Source organism: Stenella coeruleoalba, assembly GCF_951394435.1.
Source record: "Stenella coeruleoalba genome assembly, chromosome: 9".
NCBI classification, from domain to species: Eukaryota; Metazoa; Chordata; class Mammalia; order Artiodactyla; family Delphinidae; genus Stenella; species Stenella coeruleoalba.
This window is the reverse complement of record NC_137155.1, coordinates 42,826,447-42,846,663: the sequence shown is the minus strand read 5'-3', so window position 1 is coordinate 42,846,663 and position 20,217 is coordinate 42,826,447. Positions and strand designations below refer to the sequence as shown.

At 32.7% G+C, this 20,217-nt stretch overlaps 1 protein-coding gene across 4 annotated transcripts in view; it reads left to right on the top strand.

Annotated features, from left to right (window-relative positions):
* Positions 1 to 20,217, top strand: part of LOC307191209 (uncharacterized protein) — a 773,147-nt gene that overhangs the window by 413,600 nt on the left and 339,330 nt on the right. The window lies entirely within an intron of this gene.

The window sequence follows — 20,217 nt, the reverse complement described above, 5'->3', positions numbered from 1 at the left end:
AGATTAATCTTTGGAAAGAAAGGACTATTGTAGCAGATGCTTAAGGGGTGGAGAGTTATGCTTCACCTTCCACAGGGTGGAATATCTACATAAATCACTTGGATTTTTTTCTGTATGAGGATGTGTCTATTCTTCCTCAACTTATTTATCATAATCATTATTTTAATCAATATAGACTCATGGATATTTATTTTAAATTTGGGTTGTAAACTGATATTTATTTTTTGCTCAAATTGTTCAGCTTTGACCTTTGGGAACTCTTTCAGTTGATTCTTGTGTCCCTTTGACATATTTCCATTTTTGTATTTTTCTTGAGCAGTTCCTTACTTTCTGACACTAAAACATAGCCTAGATTCATACATTTCCTGCCCCAGTCATAGAATCAGCCATTTCTTCAAGAAGATTTTGTTTCTGTTATTAGAGATTTTATTATAAGCCAAGATCTAGGCTCTAGGTATGCTCATTGCTCTTGGAGTATCATTGTTTCTAGGCCCTCTGAGCTGACAAAGAAAGGAAATATATGTGCGTATCCTAACTAGTGTGTATATGGATGTCTAGAAATATTTATAGTCTCTGTGTGGTGTGTGTATATATATATATATATATATATATATATATAAAATGTATATTACATATTTATATTTATATTGTATCTGTTTTATATATAATATATATTATTTATTTTAAGCTAAACATGAGTTTGTACTGATGTCTCCAACTTTAGTCCATCACCATATGGGTCATTCTAGTTTTCTCTCTTTGCCTGTTTGTAACCACCCATTCCAACAATGAAAAACATGTCTCCCACCATCCATCATCCATTCACTCCATTGATCAAATCCAGTATGCATGTATATTTTTTCACAATTGTTAACCATACCTCCATTGGAAATGACTTGATCATCTAGAGTACACATCAAATTCTCTATGAGGAAAAGCTGTCTTGTTCATTGTTATATTGTCAGTGTGTAACCTATTGCCTGGAACATTGAGAGGACACAAGAAATATTTGTGAATGAATAAAGATAAGATATGATTATGAATTAGACCAGAATCATAGCTGCAAGAGTGTGAACTTGGGGAATTTAGAACCATTATGTTTTAAATCAGAAAGTATTACCTATATTACACTTAGGAATAATAAATAACATAAAGTTGACTTTTAAAAGAAATTTTGTGGCATTAGAAGGTTGATGAAGTTATTATTTCTCTTGCAGTGTTTTTATTTCTAACATTTCCTTTTGATTCTTTCTTATTCTTTGAATCTCCCCTTTTCCCCACACCCCAGCCTTTGGTAACCATCATTCTAGTCTCTGTTACTTTGAGTTAGGCTTGATTCTTTCTTATAGTTTCAGTCTTTGTGTTTAAATTACCTCTCTGTTCTTAGATGTTCTCTGCTTTTTCCATTATAGCCCTTAACATTTATCATAGTTATTTTTAATTACCTGTATGATAATTTCAACATCTGTGTCATATTTGAGTCTGGTTTTTATGCTTAATTCTTCTCTTCAAACTGTGGATCTTCTTTTTCTTTTTAACACACCTTGTAATTTTTTTGAAAGCTGAAACTTGTGTTGCATAATAGGAACTGAGGTACATAGTCCTGTACTGTGAGAATTTCTGTTAATCTGGCTAGTGGTTTTGCTTTTAAAAATGTTTCCATTGCTATAGGTGCCAGAGGTTTCATATTTCTCTAATATCCCTGATTTTGTCCTCCTCTATTTACTTTGGCCCTCCCTAAGTATTCCTCCACAGAGAGAGTCTGCATTTTGCAATTCTTTAAGCTGTTTCCACTGTTGTAATACTGGCTCTTTGGTGGTGTTGTGATAAGGTGTATGTATATGTTGGTGGGGGCAGGTAGCATTCTGTAATCTTCCAGTTAAATCTCAGTGTTTTGTTGGGCCCATGTGATTGGCTTGTGACCTTCATAAGTGTTTCTTCTTGTATAATTATCCCCTACCCTTGGGTGAAACAGGAGGACTATAGGAGGCTGGAGTGAGCGTATTGCCCTTATCCACACCTCTGAGACAAGATTCTGATGAGGATTTTGCACTGGAGAGTATGTCTTTGTTATGGAGAATGTTCTGGGTGTCTTTCAAAATGATTACCTTTTCTCTCCTCCTGCCAGACATACTATGAAATCTTTCTTGGAGAATGCAAAAGAGGTAAATCTGCTTTTCAGAAGATTCCAAATCATATATAAGAGGGTCAAGCAAAATCTAACCTTGTTCTGAAGATCAAAAGAAATATTGAAACTTGGATTTATTCTCTGAAATATAAGAGCAGTACAGAGGAACTTTGCTTTGTTAATAATTAGAGTGGTTTAAAAGGGAAATATACTGATGGATTAGTATTATGATCTGTTGGGGAACGAGTTTATGTGGCAAACGTCTGCATTCATCAGTATTATCTTGTATTTCTCTATCCTTTCACCTTTTCTTCCTTGAAGATCATGCTTTTATTAAAACTAGAATGTCACATTCCCTTTTAATAGGACCTTTTTATAAACTTTTTTTATACTGAAGGTGAAAATGAGGCTTACGATATCTGTCATGTTCATTTTTGTTTCTTTTTTTTTTTAATTTTGGGGAGGGTGTTATGTAAAGTATAAACTTAATACCAGGGTATAAATAATTGTCAAATCAATTTGAGAATTTTCAAAGGCAATGAATAAGTATGGTAACTCACAGGTTTCTAGGAATACACAGAATGATACCCCAGCAGAAAGACAATTTGTCAAAATTGGTAGGATGCAGATAAAGAAGCACTCAGAGGGAAATTTATAGCTTTAAGTGCTTATATTAGAAAGGAGATAGAATTTAAAATCAATAACCAAAGTTTCCACCTCCAGCTGGCAGAAAAAGAAGCACAAAGTATGTAGAACTAAAGAAATAATAAAAATCAGAATGAAAATCAGTGACATTAAAAACAAAAAATAAACCAAAAATTAGTTATTTGAAAAAAAAAAGTAATAAACTTTCAGTTAAGCTGATTATAAGGAAAAGAAATATGACAACCTATTACCAAAATTAGGAACAAAAGAAGGGACATCACTAATTGCCTAAATAATTTTAAATAATTAGGACAGAATATTATGAATAACTTTATGGCAACAAATTAGATAAATCAAATATACAAATCCCATAAAGATAAAGATAAAGATACAAACTAAGGAAGAAAAAGAAATCTGAATATACCAACAACAGATAAAGCCATTAAATTAGTAATTAAAAATCTTTCCATAAAAAATACCCCCAGGCTTAAATACCTTTACTGGAGAATTTATCACGCATTTAAAAAGAAGAAATAAAAGGGAAGATGATACTAATGTTACAACATAAAGCAAATAAACTTAGTACACACACACGTATATCTCTACACAAGTGTTTAACTTCAATTTTATTAAAAATATAAACTCACCAAGATATTTTGCTTATCAAATTAGAAAATTTCACAAATCATGAATGAGACTTCTGTGTTCTAAAGTAGAACAGAGTAGACACAGTAAAGGCCCTGTTCACTGCAAAATTAATGTATCTTTATTTAAAAAATTTTATTGCACTTCCAATTCTCAGGAAGTAAGAAGAGTATCTAAAATGTCTTTTTATATCCTCAATGCCACAAAAATGTGTAAAAAAATGTGTAGAAATGTTAATGTGTAGGTCTCTAATTACATGCAAAAATTTAACACTAACAAAACTGGCAAAAGAAAATAACCAAAAAAGTAAACTTACAAAGCTCCCATAAATTTCCATTTATTTAGAAAATTTGAAAAACATACTTCTGAATAACTCATGTGTCAATTAAGAATTTATAATAGAAATAAACAATTCACTAGACTTGAATGACAATTCAAATACTGTACGTAAAACTTTTGAAATGCAATTAAAGTGAATATAGTTTAATGCTTACATTAGAAAATAATATTTGATGTTAATTTATGAGCTGTGTCCCAGTTATGATGTTATTAAAAAATAAAACACAGAATAAACCCAAAGAAGATAGATGTAAAGGCATAATAAAGATAAAAACAGAACTTAGTAAAAGAGAAAACAAAAATAATTTAAAGAAATATGCAAAGGAGACAGATCCTTGTTGAAATTGGAGAAGAAAATACAGTAGGAATTTGAAAAGAGATATACATTCAAATTCAGTTTACCCTAAAAATAACATGAGAATACTATCATAATTTTATGTGAATAAACTTAAGAACCTTACACAAAACAGATAAGCCATAATACCAGGATTTTAAGTTTCTGTTTGACTCTTGAATGTGTACTCTTCATCATAACATTTTAATTGTGTTGTATCATTTAGATATATTTTCTATCGTATCTTTATCCCCATCTGTATCTATACATCACCAGAGTAAGAAAATATTATGCAAAAATCTTGGCAGTCTGTGGTCAATGTGAAGTGGCCTGTGCATGCCTATAATTATATATAATGTAGACATAGATAAGTGCCATGTGAATTATGTTCTAGTATTTCATAGGAGAGAACAATCACCCTTGAATTTAGGATTGGCGTGGGGAAGAGGTGAGAATTAGAAAAGAGTAAATGAAATAGTTAGCATTTGGCCTTGGGGAAAAAAAGTATAAAAAAACCTATCGCGGGGCTTCCCTGGTGGCGCAGTGTTTGGGAGTCCGCCTGCCGATGCAGGGGACACGGGTTCGTGTCCCGGTCCGGGAGGACCCCGCGTGCCGCGGAGCGGCTGGGCCCGTGGGCCATGGCCGCTGGGCCTGCGCGTCCAGAGCCTGTGCTCCGCGGCGGGAGAGGCCACAGCAATGAGACGCCCGCGTACCGCAAAAAAACCCCAAAAAAAACAAAAACAAAAAAAGCCTATCGCAACCTGATAGATTAAGCAAGATCAAGAAGATAGGTGAATGCATAGCATTTGACTAAGAAGACTGGATGTTTGGATATATATTTGGTAATATTAAAAGTAAACAGAATATTCTCAGAGTCTTGGATAGTGTACAGTCACAACCATATAAAATATTATTTCTAAGACCTTTTTAGGTACTAGGAGACAATTCTTATGGATCTCTCACCTTTATACACATTTTGGAATTACCAACCCATCTGCTTCAGAATTATTTTATCAAGAATTGCTTAATAAGGCATTTCTGGAAAGGTAGAGACAAAGACTCTTTGGATCAAATTTATTTATATTCCATGATAATAAACAGGGAGACCTCCTGTTCCCTGAGGTCCTTCAGGGTAATAAAGGTGAAGATGTCTGTGTGCCCTTTCTGGAGATATTTGATTGTATTTAAAGATAACAAAGACAATGCCTTTCTCTAAGGGGAGGATAAACAGGTTTGCCAGCATCTCTAATAATCTCAGGGTTTCTTAATCTCAGCATTCCTCTTTTTCATGCACACTCATGGCATATGCAGACAGTACCTGAGCCTTATCACATTACGGGAATTAGAATCAGGGAAATGATACCAGTGATTACTATTGCTGTAAGTAATGGAGCTTTCTAAATCCATTTGTACTCATGGTCTCCTTGCCAGCTGAATCTGTGGAAGTGTGACAGGACAAGCCAACCTAACAGTTGCCACCATGCTGCTGTTTAGGAATAACTTGTCTGACTGACGTTAGGTTGATTTTTCCAAACTCTGGAATAGTTGGGAAATAATTGATGTGGAGCTGGGAAGAGAAATGCAGATAAACACTCACAAAATATAATTTGCCAACAAGATTACAATAGATATTTATGTCAAACTTACTAACAATTTAACTTCTGTTTTTTTCTTCCTAAAAGTTTGATGTATAGACATAATCAGCTTTCAGCTACCATCTTATAGAAGGTACAACTACTTTGATGGCATTAAAAATCACACAAGAGATTGATGTTACACATGAAGCTATGGCTTTCATTCCATGGCTTAGCTTCATTTTCCTACAGAGTGTCAACTTTAAAACTATTAAGCAGAATTTTACAAAGACATGGAAAATATGGTGGATCACTTTGGCTTTACGGTTATGTAGATTTTTTTTTTGTCTTATAGTTTTAAAATATCAAATAAAATTTTGATTGCCAGTGACATCCTTTTAGTCCTTTCATGAATGACATTTAAATTTTTCAGATCAAAATTTTCTCATAAATGTATCCAAAATTATTAATCTACAGATTACCATATACCTTATACATATTTAAAATTTTAAAGTCTCTAATGTGAATATGGTTAAGTATAGTTCTCTTGTTTGATCAACTAATTATATTTCACACATATTTGTAGAATTCAAAGACATCCTTCAGGTCTATTTCTTAAAGATTTTCAAAAGCTTAGCTCTGCTTTTTGGGTAAAGGACAGGGAGAAAAGTAAATCTCAAGAAAGGTACACCTGCAAAAAAGTGTTCTGAATTAAAATATTTTTCTTTGATAAGATCATAATTTTAACATTATGTAATCACTATACATAAATAAGAGAAAAATAAATGGCAGTCTAATAAGTGGAAGACAGAGATTCACCTTAATAGCTGGTAGTGTGAAACCTGGGATTCTGGATGGTCTCATCTGACATAAGCATTCATTTTAAATAGCAATTATAAAATTTCAGTGAAGCTTACTGCTAATCATAACCATAAAACCAAATCCCTCTCAACTGCCAAAAACACAGAGGGCCACACCTTTAGAAACTACTTCTACTTCAGTATTTTCCTCAATAGACACTAATGGTGAAGTTCAAAATATATGACTATATCATGAGCAGAGGTTGTGGGTTTTATATTGTGGTGAAGTAGAAGCCTAATGCAGTACACATTTAAAATAAGGTTCTGGTTTTAAGGCCGTTGTTAGAATAGTTGATCCAATCCCTACGAATCAATAGTTTATAATATGATAAAGAATGGAACTTGAAAGTCTTGGATGTAGGTCCAGTTTTGCTTCACAGTTTTTGATGTCATGACTGAGTTACTGTCTTATGATTTATCATTGATTGAATTGTACAAACTGTTGTATAGGAGTTTAAAAACCCATTCATGTATTTTTCCTTCAACAAATTTGTTTAATGGCTGCTCAATATCAGAAACTGGGCAGGTGAGATTACAGCAGTATAGAAAATGGCAAAGTCTCTGCTTTCATAGAATATTCATTCGTTTATAAAGTAGGTTGAAACTGAAAATATGCAGATGAACACATACCTTATGTCAGGTGATGGCAAATGCTTTGAAGAAAAACAGGGCAGAATAAGTGGATTGGATAATGAAGCCAATGTTAACATGCTCAAACCCACCATGTTTTTTCTGTGCCTTAAATATACAACTACCAACTGCTATAAATTCAGTGTTATTGCCTGTGAAGTACTATCACATATTCATTCATCAGTGCATTCTGTGGATATTTAATAAAAATTTTTTATGTGTGAGATACTATAGCAGTCATTATTTTTATCTGAGTGTGTCAATTACTCTGTATGGAATAGATTATGAAATAATCATTCTCTGACTTATAACAATATATGTGGATTATATATATAGTTAAATACTTTGTTATGAATCATGCACTTAGTTGCAATTGTGTCACTATGCCATAAGTGGAAAAAATTGCCTGTGAAATAATATTAAGTATGATGCAGAGCAGAAAGTAAATCTCTTTCATATGTCTATTCATACTTAAGTAAAAGGTTTTTTTTTATGAGTTGGTATATAGTGGTATCAGTTAGAAATTGTAAATGATGACCATAATAACACTTTTGCAACTAGGAAAATCTTCATGTATGCTTAAAAGTTGACTGTCAGTTTGCCTTTATATCAGTACCATACACTACTCATCACTAACGATATACATTGCATCATCAAGATTAAGATCTAAAGTTAACTTATACTTCCTTTAGTAGGAGCACATTTTCCTTCAAAAATATTAAGATACATATTTAGAATATCCCAAATCTGACTATGTTAATACTGTGGATGGTCTCCAAAGTTACATTTTCTTGGTACTAAGGATAATAAATTTTGGGTGCAGATAGTATTAATATTAATTTACATAGACTTTCTCTCTTCAGATCATGTGACAGATGAAAATGTGTAATATATTTGTGCTCCACCCAAAACCCTCTGTCAGGAAAGCCCTTCCTTTGGTATTGCTGAAGAAGCTAGTGCATTAGAGTTTCCAAGTGTTTATTGTCCTAGGCAGGAAATAATTTGAGAGTCTACTCTGGGGACAAATCTAGAACTCTGTCTGCACACAGCAAATGCTCAACAAATACATATTCAATCAGTGAATAATTATGCGTTAATTACTTTTTATGGCACAACTCAGAAACTTTAGCCATTGTTTGCAGCATTGTTCCTATGAATAAATTAGTTCCTTACTTCTGATTTATCAATTTTGAGTCCAATATAATCATAGACTAAAGTCAGTCAGTAAGTAGAAAGTAAAATGATATCATAACATATAAAAATCCCACTGAAATTGTAGACATATCAGTATTAACAGGAAGAGGAAAAAGGAAGCTGTCATCAATGGTTGTTTGTACCTGTGGCTTGGGTTACCTGAATAATCTTTGAAGAGTGCAAATATCTGCCATGGGTATTTTACACATCATAGACATATTTTGGGTTGGGGAATGGGGTTCTAGACTGATGAACAGACAATTGTATTCAGAAGTCTTAAAGATCTGTCTCCTGCCTACATGCCTCTTTCCTAATTATATTTTTGTAGTACCAAATTTATGTACTTACCCGAACAAAGCTTATGATGTCATGACCTTGCGCCTTGTATATGTCTTCTATCTCTCATTGTCATGAACTCCTACTTATCCATAAAAAACTCAGCTCCTGTACTTCTACAGAGCCTTCCTTGATCCTATTCTCCAAAAAGTTAACCCTTTTGTTTTCTTTGTGGCATTTATATATTTAATATTATTTCTCATTATACTCATCAAACTATATGATAAGCATGGTCAGACATCGCTTTTCTCCTCAGGCTATGTGCTTATTGGCCCTTTTATGTGGTTGAAGTATATGAAACTACATTTTCTTCAAATCAGTTTCATATGGTTCAAATATTAACAACATAATTAGTAATAATTATAATATGCATATAACATTTTATATAATATATAAATATGAATGTAGTTAATTTATATTACTAATTTTAATATAAATTATAATGAATTTATAATGCAAGTATAATATTACTTCCAGCATCATCTCCAGAACCTAAGGCAGTGTCTGGCACAGAGTATGTACTCATTAAATGTTTCTAATTGAAATAAAGGTGGTGAGATAAGTCACAAACAGTGAAGCAACTGTGACTTGTCCCTGAATTTGGAAATTGAAAGAGATTTTGTACTCTAATTCTGGAAAAGATATTTGTGATGCTGGTATTAGACACCACCTTGTATTATTCCAGGTAGGACAGCAAAGCATGAAATGAAGTGGCAATAGTTGCTTTCCTAGATCTATGAGCATTGTAATTTGTTGCCTGTTGAAAGATTGTTATGAGCTGCTATAACTCTCATCCGAAATGTCAGTCTAGAACCTAGGTCTTAAAAGTCGTTCATCTATATCTTGGATTCACTGTATTCATTTATATTTTGGCTGATTGGAGCTTTATGGTCTGCACATGTCCTGGGCAGCACAGGTGATGTTTTTCTGATTATAGTAGATATTGGTTGATGGAAAAGGTTAGAAAACACACAGTAATGGATGTGTAGTAACAGTTTAAAGAAAAATTATTCTTTAGTGATCTTTCCCTCTCTCCATCTGCTTTCCACTAGACAGGTCATAACAGTGTAACAAGTCTATTTTTCATAATAAGCCCTTGTCAATATCATATATGCCTTATGGAAAAGAACATTCTTTATAGATTAAAAAAATTTTTTTAATCTGTAAAATCCTTAAGTTCTTAAGAGAAATTTTAAATTACAAATATATCAAAAAATTTTTGAGTGAAAATGGGCATTTGCAGAACAAGCTTTTGGTACTTCTTCCTTAATATGGCTTACCCTTATCTTTTGACACAGGAAGGCAGTAAATATCCCATCTCTATTCAATCAGTGGTCACTGACAAATCTGGCCTTAAAAGCATTATATATTATGAGAAGAAAACAAAATTTAACAAACGATTTGTGTTTGCACCTACCAGCTGCTTTTATTATAAGGAGAGTCAGTGTTGTTGATATAAAAGCTACCAAAAAATAACCAGCTGCTCTTCACTTTGTATGAGTTTGTGATTTTTTTAAAAAGAACTCAGATTATTAGGTACTTAATTTCTCATTCATTTATTTTTTTCAAACCTCATTTATTGGTGGTCTTTTTTTTCCTATGATGAATTAACAGAGCTCAGATATTCCCTCTCACTTGAAACTATCAAAAACTGTAAACAATGTGTGAACAAATAGTTTTCAGTACACATGACATCATGAATTTCTTCTAATTTGACACTTTGAATCCACAACTCAAACTCCCAAATCAAAAGATCACTAGAATAATACATTTGGAAGACACAGAAATACTTTCTGAACCATAACTAGCAGTTGGTAGCAGCCTACTCTTAAAAGATTTAGCACTAAGGAGAAAGTTAAAGTATGCAAAAGAGCTGGAAAATAAGAATTAGTTTTACCACTAGCCAACTTCAAAACCATCACCGTTTTTGCCAGCTCTTCCTTAGTAAGACTCCTTTCTTAACATGAGTAGTTGAAATTCTCTTGAGCATTTCTAATGGTAACTCTGAGTTCAACATCCTTTTGCCACAAAGATGTCACTGTAAGGGAATAAAAATATTAAAATATAAATAAATATTTTGACTTTAGATACAAAAGCTATTTTAAAACACATGAGGATATAATTGATTAGTTGATGTTGGTTACTTATTGAGGCAGCTATGAACTGAGAGTGTTTTAAATGTCCTACTCAGTGACTCATGTTGCATTCACAAGGGACAGTGACCATGTAGTAAAAGAAAGCTACAGACTAAGCTTTCTCCTCTGGCTTATTCTTAGCATTTCGTGGAAGCTGCTTAAAGAATCAAGAATCAAAAGAAAGATGACTTGGGAGCTTATTTTGTAGAGAGGGATGGTTTAGTAGACACTTAGAAAGGAATACAGTGGCCTGTGTTAAGCCCTATAGCAGAGGCATCACTAATTATTTATATCCTGCTGCTAAGCGTAAAACAGGCTTGACTGCCCTTACAACAGCTGCAGTCTCTCCACGTGTGCAGCACCATGAACTTTATATGTGAGCTCGTCTGAAGAGCTTTCCAGGGGCACGGGGCACTCCAAGCAGGTAGAATCCTTGTCAGAAGAGCCTTCTGAAGAGTCCTGGTGCATTGGCAGCAATTAATGCAGGTGGTATTTTAGACAAGGGAACTAATGAGCTTTAATATGCATGCAGGTGAGGGAGTGCTGAATCAGTAGAGCCATTAATGAACCGATGACAGCCTAATTAGCTACAATTTAAAATCTATGGAATCTAATCAGAGGAGCTGAACACTGCTGCAAATCTGTGTATGAATGAGTCTTTTTAAATACTCCAATCTGTTGCTTAGTCACTGATTGATAGTAATTGCTTTTTTTCCTCTATTGTGTATAGGAAAATGCCCAATTTTGCTCTGATAGGGAAGGACACAACATTGAAGTTAAATGCCTAAGATGTTTAGCTGCTTAAGTTTAATCAGTAGATGTTTTAAAAAAAAATCAAAGTAAAATTAATTTTCAACTCTGGATATAGATGATTAAAAATATACCACCATCTTCTTATATATTGAGTTGGCAAAGGTTCTATAGTTGTTAATCAACTCTAAATAGCATATCTGTAAAGCAAGCAAAGACAGTATAATATGCAAATGCATAAAATGCATTTATTAATCCATAATTTGTTTTAAAATGACTTATTTATGTTAGTTATCAGAGATAACAAGGCAAAAATAGTTTTATTGAATGCTTGAGATAAGGAATAGTTTTCTGAGGTTAAGACAATCTGTTAACATCCTATTTTAAACTGGCTGAACTAAGCATTCTTTCAGAAATTGAGTATAATTTTATGAAGGTGTGAGGTGATACTGTTTTGTACTGCCCATTTGGTAATAACTGACGTATAAAAGGTACAGTTTTTCTACTCTGACATTTCACCCTGATGTAGCACAATTCATCTGAGAACCTTAAAGAACTTTTTGTAGGCTCTGATTTATTGAGTCTTATAACACCACTGGAAGACAGGTCAGTGAGCCTGTCCTCGTTTTACAGTCAGATCAACTGAGCTCCATTTGCTGAAGGTCACCAGTGAGTCAATGCAAGAACTATAAAAAGGGACTCAAGAAAGCTCAAAGTGCTACTCCCTTACTTTTTCCATTTGATAAATGGTATACCCCACAATTCTGACACTGCAGATAAAAATCTATGTATCAAATTTTTGAATATCAACTTAGAAAAAAATATGGAATGCAGACTTTTGAGTTATTTTTAAATGCTGATATTTGGTATCGTACGTAAGTATGATATTATCAGTGAGTAAGTTAATAAAGAGAAAGGCCACATTTCCTCAGTGTTATGAATAGAAGCTATCTTCAAGTGTTTTCTCTGTTAGATTAACTACTGGGTACTGAGGCTGAAACCTAAAGGCAAAAATTGAAAGTTTTCTGTAGTTAGAAACATCTAAAATAAAAGAAATAAAAGTGGGAGGAAGGAAAGTGGGGAAGGATGAAGTGAAGAGAGAGAGAAAACACGTACCACACACATATAAACACGTCTACCAAGTAAGTTCAGATTAGTTAGCTTACTAAACAGATGATGCCCACAGAGAAAAAGTGTATATAATCCATTGCATTTGATTTTAGTAGAATCTCTATATAAAGAGAGAGATAGAGACAGAGAACTGTGAAAGGACATAGGCAACTCAAATAATATGTTAAAAGTTTTAGATTATGTGCTAGCACTTCTGCAAATCCTTATTGCTAGTTTTTTTTTTTTTTTTTTTTTTTTTTTTAATGCACTACAAGGGCAATTTTATGAAATCTGGTGTTTAAATGAAATTCACTTGATTCCTGGTCCAATGGATTTTTTTAAAATTTGACAAAATTTTGACAGTATTTTTTCAGTTGTGTTAACCATTATGCATCACATTTGTGAGCAAGATAATCTCTAAAGCAAATATTTTTTAAATTCCTGCTGATGTGAGAGTGTTTACAGAACTGTCCATTTTCTTTGAAACAGCAAAAAATATTGTCAAAACGTTAGTATTTTAACAAATAAAACTTTATTCTACCCAACATGATACATCTTATTCTTAAATCCATCAGACTCAATCACTGTTTTTCTTAATTTAGTTAACAAGAATAAACATTCTCTACATCCTGCTTTGTTTTCATATGCTGTGATGTAATAACAGTTAATCAGAAAATAGTCTGTTATGTCTTAGAATTGATTTTTTAAATTATTTTTGTGATATAATGTGAGAGTAATTTTTCTTGACTAGTTCTCATAATAGCTTCTTTAGTGAGGTATATCATATATGTATTATTTAAGCATGATCATATATGTAATATTGTACTTAGTCTATCTAAGTTTGCTAGGTAAGACTGCCACATGCATTTCAGTGGTCTGGCAAGTTGGAGTTGGAAGATTTTCTTCAAAACACTGTAAATGTATTATTTGTATAATTTGCATTTTTCCAATATAAACAAATACAAACATTTTATACTATCATTATTTTAAAGACAGCATATGTTTTAACTATAATATTAGAGCTAAATTTATAATAGTAACCACCATATAGAAACATACATTAATTCAGTAGTGTGGGAAGGTTAAAAGTGAATTAATAGTCAGTAGTTCCTGATTTCACTACTTTTTCTTTCCTTTCGCTTCCTTTGAATAATAAACCATGTGTTATGGTCTCTTCACAATAGTCACCTTAGTGTTCTTGGAATTTTTATTTAATCTCTCTAGCTTCAGTATTCTTGTCTGTAAAAGGAATATTATAGTATAACCTTCTTCAGTGTATGTCAGGAGAAATAACTGAAATTAAGTGCCATAAAATTTATACATAGTAAGAACTCAACACAGATTGTATTTTTTTAATTGTTGTACTAAGTGCTAGGAATAGTAGTCTGTAATTTTTTTTAAAAAAGATCCTATTTCTGCTTCAAGGAGATTATACTATTTGTTGATAATAACAGAGTACTTGAATCAGATTTTTTGTATATAATTTTGTCCATGTTACGTATGACCTAGTGACTTCAAACCAATAAACATACTTTAAGGTTCAAATAATATTCAAAGATGCAAACATTATACATTCAGAAACAAGTAAGTACTTGGTGGTAGACCATTCTCCACACATTTAAAGTATTTCATTCAGTGGGCCAATTTTTGTGGACATAAATTTTGGAAATCATAATGATTTATATATAAGTAGTGACCAACAAGGACATACTATATAGCACAGAGAACTATACTCAATATTTTATAATAATGTATAAGAGAAAACTGAATCACTTTGCTGTACACCTGAAACTAACACAACATTGCAAATCCAGTATACTTCAATAAAAAAATAAATAAATATAAGTAGTGAGTAGAATCCTTGTATTCATGAATCAATTAGTTGTATTAAGATCTTTTTTGGATATAGGTTAACCTACTAGAGCCACTCAGTTCAGATATATCTGAAGTAAAATTTTGATTATATTAGAATCTTCAAAGACTCTCACATTTTATTGAAAACTATTTTATATATGATTTTATTCTCATTCTAAATATTTAAGATATCAATATTTGTTATTATGTTTTATCAATATAAACCATTTTAAGTTTTTTGAAAGTAGAGACTATACCTAGTATAGATCCATTAATTCAATTATTCATTCAGTGCAGATATTTGATACATGAATATATCCACCCACTGAGTAAATATTTATGGTCTTCTCACTATATGCCAGGTACTGTGCTACATTATGGGTATATAGAGCTCAATAAAACAAACATTATGGATCTCCTCATAAAGGTAATAAATGACATTTCATTTATTTTTTTAGAATACTATGAAAGTTAAGTTGAGATTGTTGTTGGGGAGCCTAATTTGGATTGAAGTGTCAGAGAAAGCCCTCTCGGGAAAAAAAAAAAGAACAATTTATGAAGAGTTGCTCAGATGGAGCATTCTGTGCAAAGAAAATTACATATATAAATACCATGAAGGTGGAAAACTATACGCATAGCCAAGTAACTAAAAGTCCACCAAAAAAAAAAAAAAGAAGGAAAAACGTAATATATGACTGAGATTATATCTATAATAGATATAATCTATAGATTATATCTGAGATTGACAGATGACATATCATTCAGCAACGTCTTGACCAAGTTAAGGATTTTAGATTTGTGCAAAGTGAGAAGAATTACTTGGATGGAACTTAAAGATGGGATTTGTATAATTTGGTTTACATTAAAAATTTGGGAAAAACTAACCCAAAGTTAGTAGAAAAGAGGAAATAACAAAGATCAGAGCAGAAATATACTAAATATAGACTAAAAACACAATAGAAAAGATCAACAAAACTAAGGACTAGCCTTTTGAAAAGATAAACAAAAGAGACAAAACTTTAGCTAGACTTACCAAGAAAAAGAAGAGAGAGGACTAAAATAAATAAATCAGAAATGAAAGAGCAGATATTATGACTTATATAACACAAATATAAAGGATCATAAAAGACCATGATGGACAATTATATACCAACAAATTGGACAACCTAGTAGTAAAAAATAAATTTCTAAAAACATGCAACCTACTAAGGCTGCATCATGAAGACATAGAAAATCAGAAGAGACTAGTTACGAGTAAAGAGACTGAATTAGTAATCAAAAAACTCCCAAAAAAAAAAAAAAAAAAAAACTCCCAACAAAGAAAAACCCAGGAACAGATGTCTTCACTGATAAATTCTACCAAACATTTAAAGAAGAATTAACACTTCCTTTTCAAACTCTTCCAAAAAATGGAAGAGGAGGAAACACTTCCAAATTCATTTTACAAGGCCAACATTACCCTGACACCAAATCCAGACAAGGACACTATAAGAAAAGAAAAGAAAAGAAAGGAAAATTGCAAGTCAATATCCTTGATGAATATAGCTACACAAATCTGCAACAATATTTTAACAAACCAAATTCAATGGCACATTGAAAGGATCATACACCATGGTCAAAGGGATTTATTCCTGGAATACAAGGATGGTTCAACATTTGCTAATCAATCAATCTGATACACCATATTAACAAAATGAAAGATAAAAATCATATGATCTTATCAATAAATGCAGAAAAGGCATTTGACAAAATTCATAATAAAAATTCTCAACACACTGTGTGTAGAGGGAGCATACCTCAACATAACAAAGGCTATATATGACAGGTCCACAGCTAACATCATATTCCGTGAGTAAAACCTGAAATGTTTTCCTCTTTCTCAAGAAAAAGACAAGAAGCCTACTCGTCATTTTAATTCAACATAATACTGGAAGTCCTAGCCAGAGCAATTTGTAAAGAAGAAGAAATGAAAGGCATTCAAATTAGAAATGAAGAAGTAAAACTGCTTCTATTTGCAAATGACATAGTATTTTATATAGAAAACCTTGAAAACTCCACCAAAAAGTTGCTAGAACTTACAGATTCATTAAATTTGCAGGCTACACAATCAATGTGCAAAATCAGTGTGTATACACTAACAGCAAACTATCAGAAAGAGAAAATAAGAAAACAATTCCATTTACAATTGCATCAGAAAAACTAAAATACCTAGAAATAAATTTAATCAAGGAGGTGAAAGACCTACACACTGAAAATTGTAAGACATGGTTGAAAGAAATTAAAGAAGACACAAATGGAAAGATATCCCTTGTTCATAAATCGCAATAATTAATGTTGTTAAAATGTAGATGTCCATACATTCAAAATGATCTACAGATTCAATGCACTCTCTATAAAAATTCCAATGGCATTTTCACAGAAATAGATCAAACAATCCTAAAATTTGTATGGAAATACAAAAGACCCCCGAGTAGCCAAAACAATCTTGAGAAAGAAGAACAAAGCTAGAGGCATCTTACTTCCTGGTTTTCAAGCTATATTACAAAGCTGTAGTAATCAAAATAGTATGGTATTGGCATAAAAACAGACACAGAACCAAGAACATACAATGGGGAAAGAATAGTCTCTTCAATAAATGGTGTTGGAAAAACATGGCAGCCACATGCAAAAGAATGAAATTGGATACTTACCTTACACGATACAAACAAAACAAAACAAAAACAAACAAAAAAAACCGCTCAAAATGGATTAAAGACTTGAACATAAGACCTGAAATCATAAAATTCCTGGAAGAAAACATCTGGAATAAGCTCCTTTACATTGGTGTTGACAATGATTTTTTGGATTTGACACCAGAAGCAAAGGTAGCAAAAGCAAAAATAAGCAAGTGAGACTCTATCAAACTAACAACCTTCTGCACAGCAAAGGAAACCATCAATAAAATGAAAAGGCAATATACAAAAAAAGAAAAAAAAACCTAAAAATAATGTGATACTTCAAAACTTGAATTTTATAAAAGCATCAATTCAAAATATTTTTATAAAAAGCTTTTTAAAAATCTTCTCATGATATCTTTCTTTAACACATTTCTATTTATAAAATGGAATTATTTGATCTGTGTTAAAAGCTAAACCCTGAAAGGTGGGAAAACTTCACTAAGGTCAAACAGATGTTCACTGACCATGTCAGGTGATCTATTCTTGGCCCAAGTCCTTCTGTCGCTATACATTTCCTTGTTATCTTCTCTAGTTTCCTAATAGAGGTTACTTAGTGATCAAGATGAGACACAGATGTTCTCACAAACAAGAGTATCTTAGTTCATTAGTGAAGTTCTGTTGATAGTATTAATCTTTTTTCAGTTGGCACACAGCATTATAATCTGATAATATCAGAGTTGGTTTGTAAATCAACCTGTAAAAAGAAATTGCCAAATTGAAAAACAGTCATTTTACCAGAATTACTGCATTCAGAAGTCATAGATATCATGAAAATTTTGATTAAAAGTATCAAACTTTTCAAAGACTCAGCACCTTTGTCTAACAAAAATGAAACCAAAGACACACCAGGCTGCCGCTGCATGGACTTTCATTCTTTTTTAAATTTTTTGCTTCGCTTGGATGTGAAGATATCCTGCATAACTGAGTCGTCTCATACTGAAGAGTCAGCACTGCTGTTGCCATTGAAAGAGCTATATTGAGAACTTTATTATGCTCGTCTGAAAAGCAAAATCAGTGATTATGAACAACTTACAGGACAGCTGAAAGTAGTTAAATCATTTACTTGTAATACTCCCAAGATCTTAAAATGCTACAATATATAAAACACATTCAGTCACTGCAGTACTTTTACACTCAGATGAACCCTCTCAAATCTATGGGAGCTTTTCATTTAATCCCTTTCTCCTTATTATATTGTGAGACAAAAGTATTCCACAAGTAGACAGTTTCCTACTTCTTGCTTTGAATTAGAGATTTAAGTTCATATACTATATTCAATCCAGAAAAACAAGCACATTTTAATAAGAGATCTTTTTATGAGATATTGTTTACTTAGAATCTTAAAGTCCCATTTTACAGGTCTGGGCAAGGTGTTCAAGTCCTGTCTGGGTCACTTATTAGCTGTATGTCTAGGAAATTCACGTATCCTAAACTGAGTCAGTTTTCCTGTCTGGAAAATGGGGCATAATAGTCAAATATACTTTACCTACTTACCAGTATTATACTGCAGGTCAAGGGTGAGATCAGAAGAGAGACATTTTGTATGATGGTTAAAGTTTCCAGAGTCAAAAGCATGAGGTCAATTGGTGGTAAATGTTGCCACCGATTTTTGAGTATTTTGGGGCAAGATTTTCTAATTTATTTTAAGCCACAGTTTCTTTTTCTGTAAAAAAGGAATGGTTAAGTATTTACCTCATAAAGCTGTATGAATGTTTAAATGATAGCATAGATTTAAATCTACAGGCCTGCAGAGATTCTTGTGTCCCATGCCTCTTTTACCTGCTTAAGCATCGCAGGTCAATCTAGTAAAGTAGTGCTGTGATTTAGTCATTGCCTTGGCTTTCACTGCATACTTCAAGAGATGTCTGTTACCAGTTACCCCAAGACTTTTGGTTTTAACTCATACCCAGTATCCCTATAATAGATCCAAGAAGTTATTCCCTATGTCATATTTCTGTTTATGACAGATACCACCAGAATTCCCAGCCTCCTAGATTAATCGTCATCATCATCATCAAAACCTTGGGGCTCTGAACATACACTAATTAGACCCAATTTTCAGGTCCTCCTCTGTGTCTTTGCAAACCTTTCCAATGAGCCTTCTCGATTGCACCATCTGTCATTAAGTCATGGCAATGCGGTGATACGTTTCTTCCTTGTCTACAATGCCATTTCCAAATTGTTTCTACCTCCTCCTCCTTTAGAAACCTCTAACCCCCAAATTCTTTACCCTTACCATATTCTTTCCACATCACTAAAGTGATTGCATTTTCATTAATCATTACCACTACTCTCAATGCATATTCAGCTATATTTCTGTGATCTTTCACAATGAACACTTCGTTGCATCAGGCTCAAACCCCTTACTCTGATCTTCGTTTCTTATACCCCCAGATTTATTACTTGATGCCTGCACTTGTACAGCTGCAATATGCTAAATAAAAACTTACAAGTGTGTTGGCTGGTCTCATTTAAATATAATTGCCATACATCTCAAGTAGGCTTCCAACAGTGTCCTAAATGCCCATTAAATTTCTCTGGTTTGCACCTTCACCCCCCAAAATGATCATTTCACACCTTCTAGGTCATTAAATCTCTATCCACCTGATTCACACACACACCACTCACACATACAAATACACTTGAGCACACATACACTTTCAGCCAATGAATTGATTTTCATTTTTCCTCCAGAAAGAGGGGTATTATTATTTAAACTCCCTCAACTTTCCATTTTCAAATCTATCAATCTCACAATATCCTTGTTCACTTTTTCCCTTCCCTCCAATTACGTTGGATAAAATATTCCTACTCCTATAAAAAAAACTCTCACCTTTCCAAAATCTTCCTTCATCCTTACACTTAAACTTCAACAGTGTTACAGGTCGATAACCTCAATATTTTACCTCTACCTTGAAGTAGGTCACCTTGAATTGAATGGCTTTCCCCAGTAGATCCTGCATAGC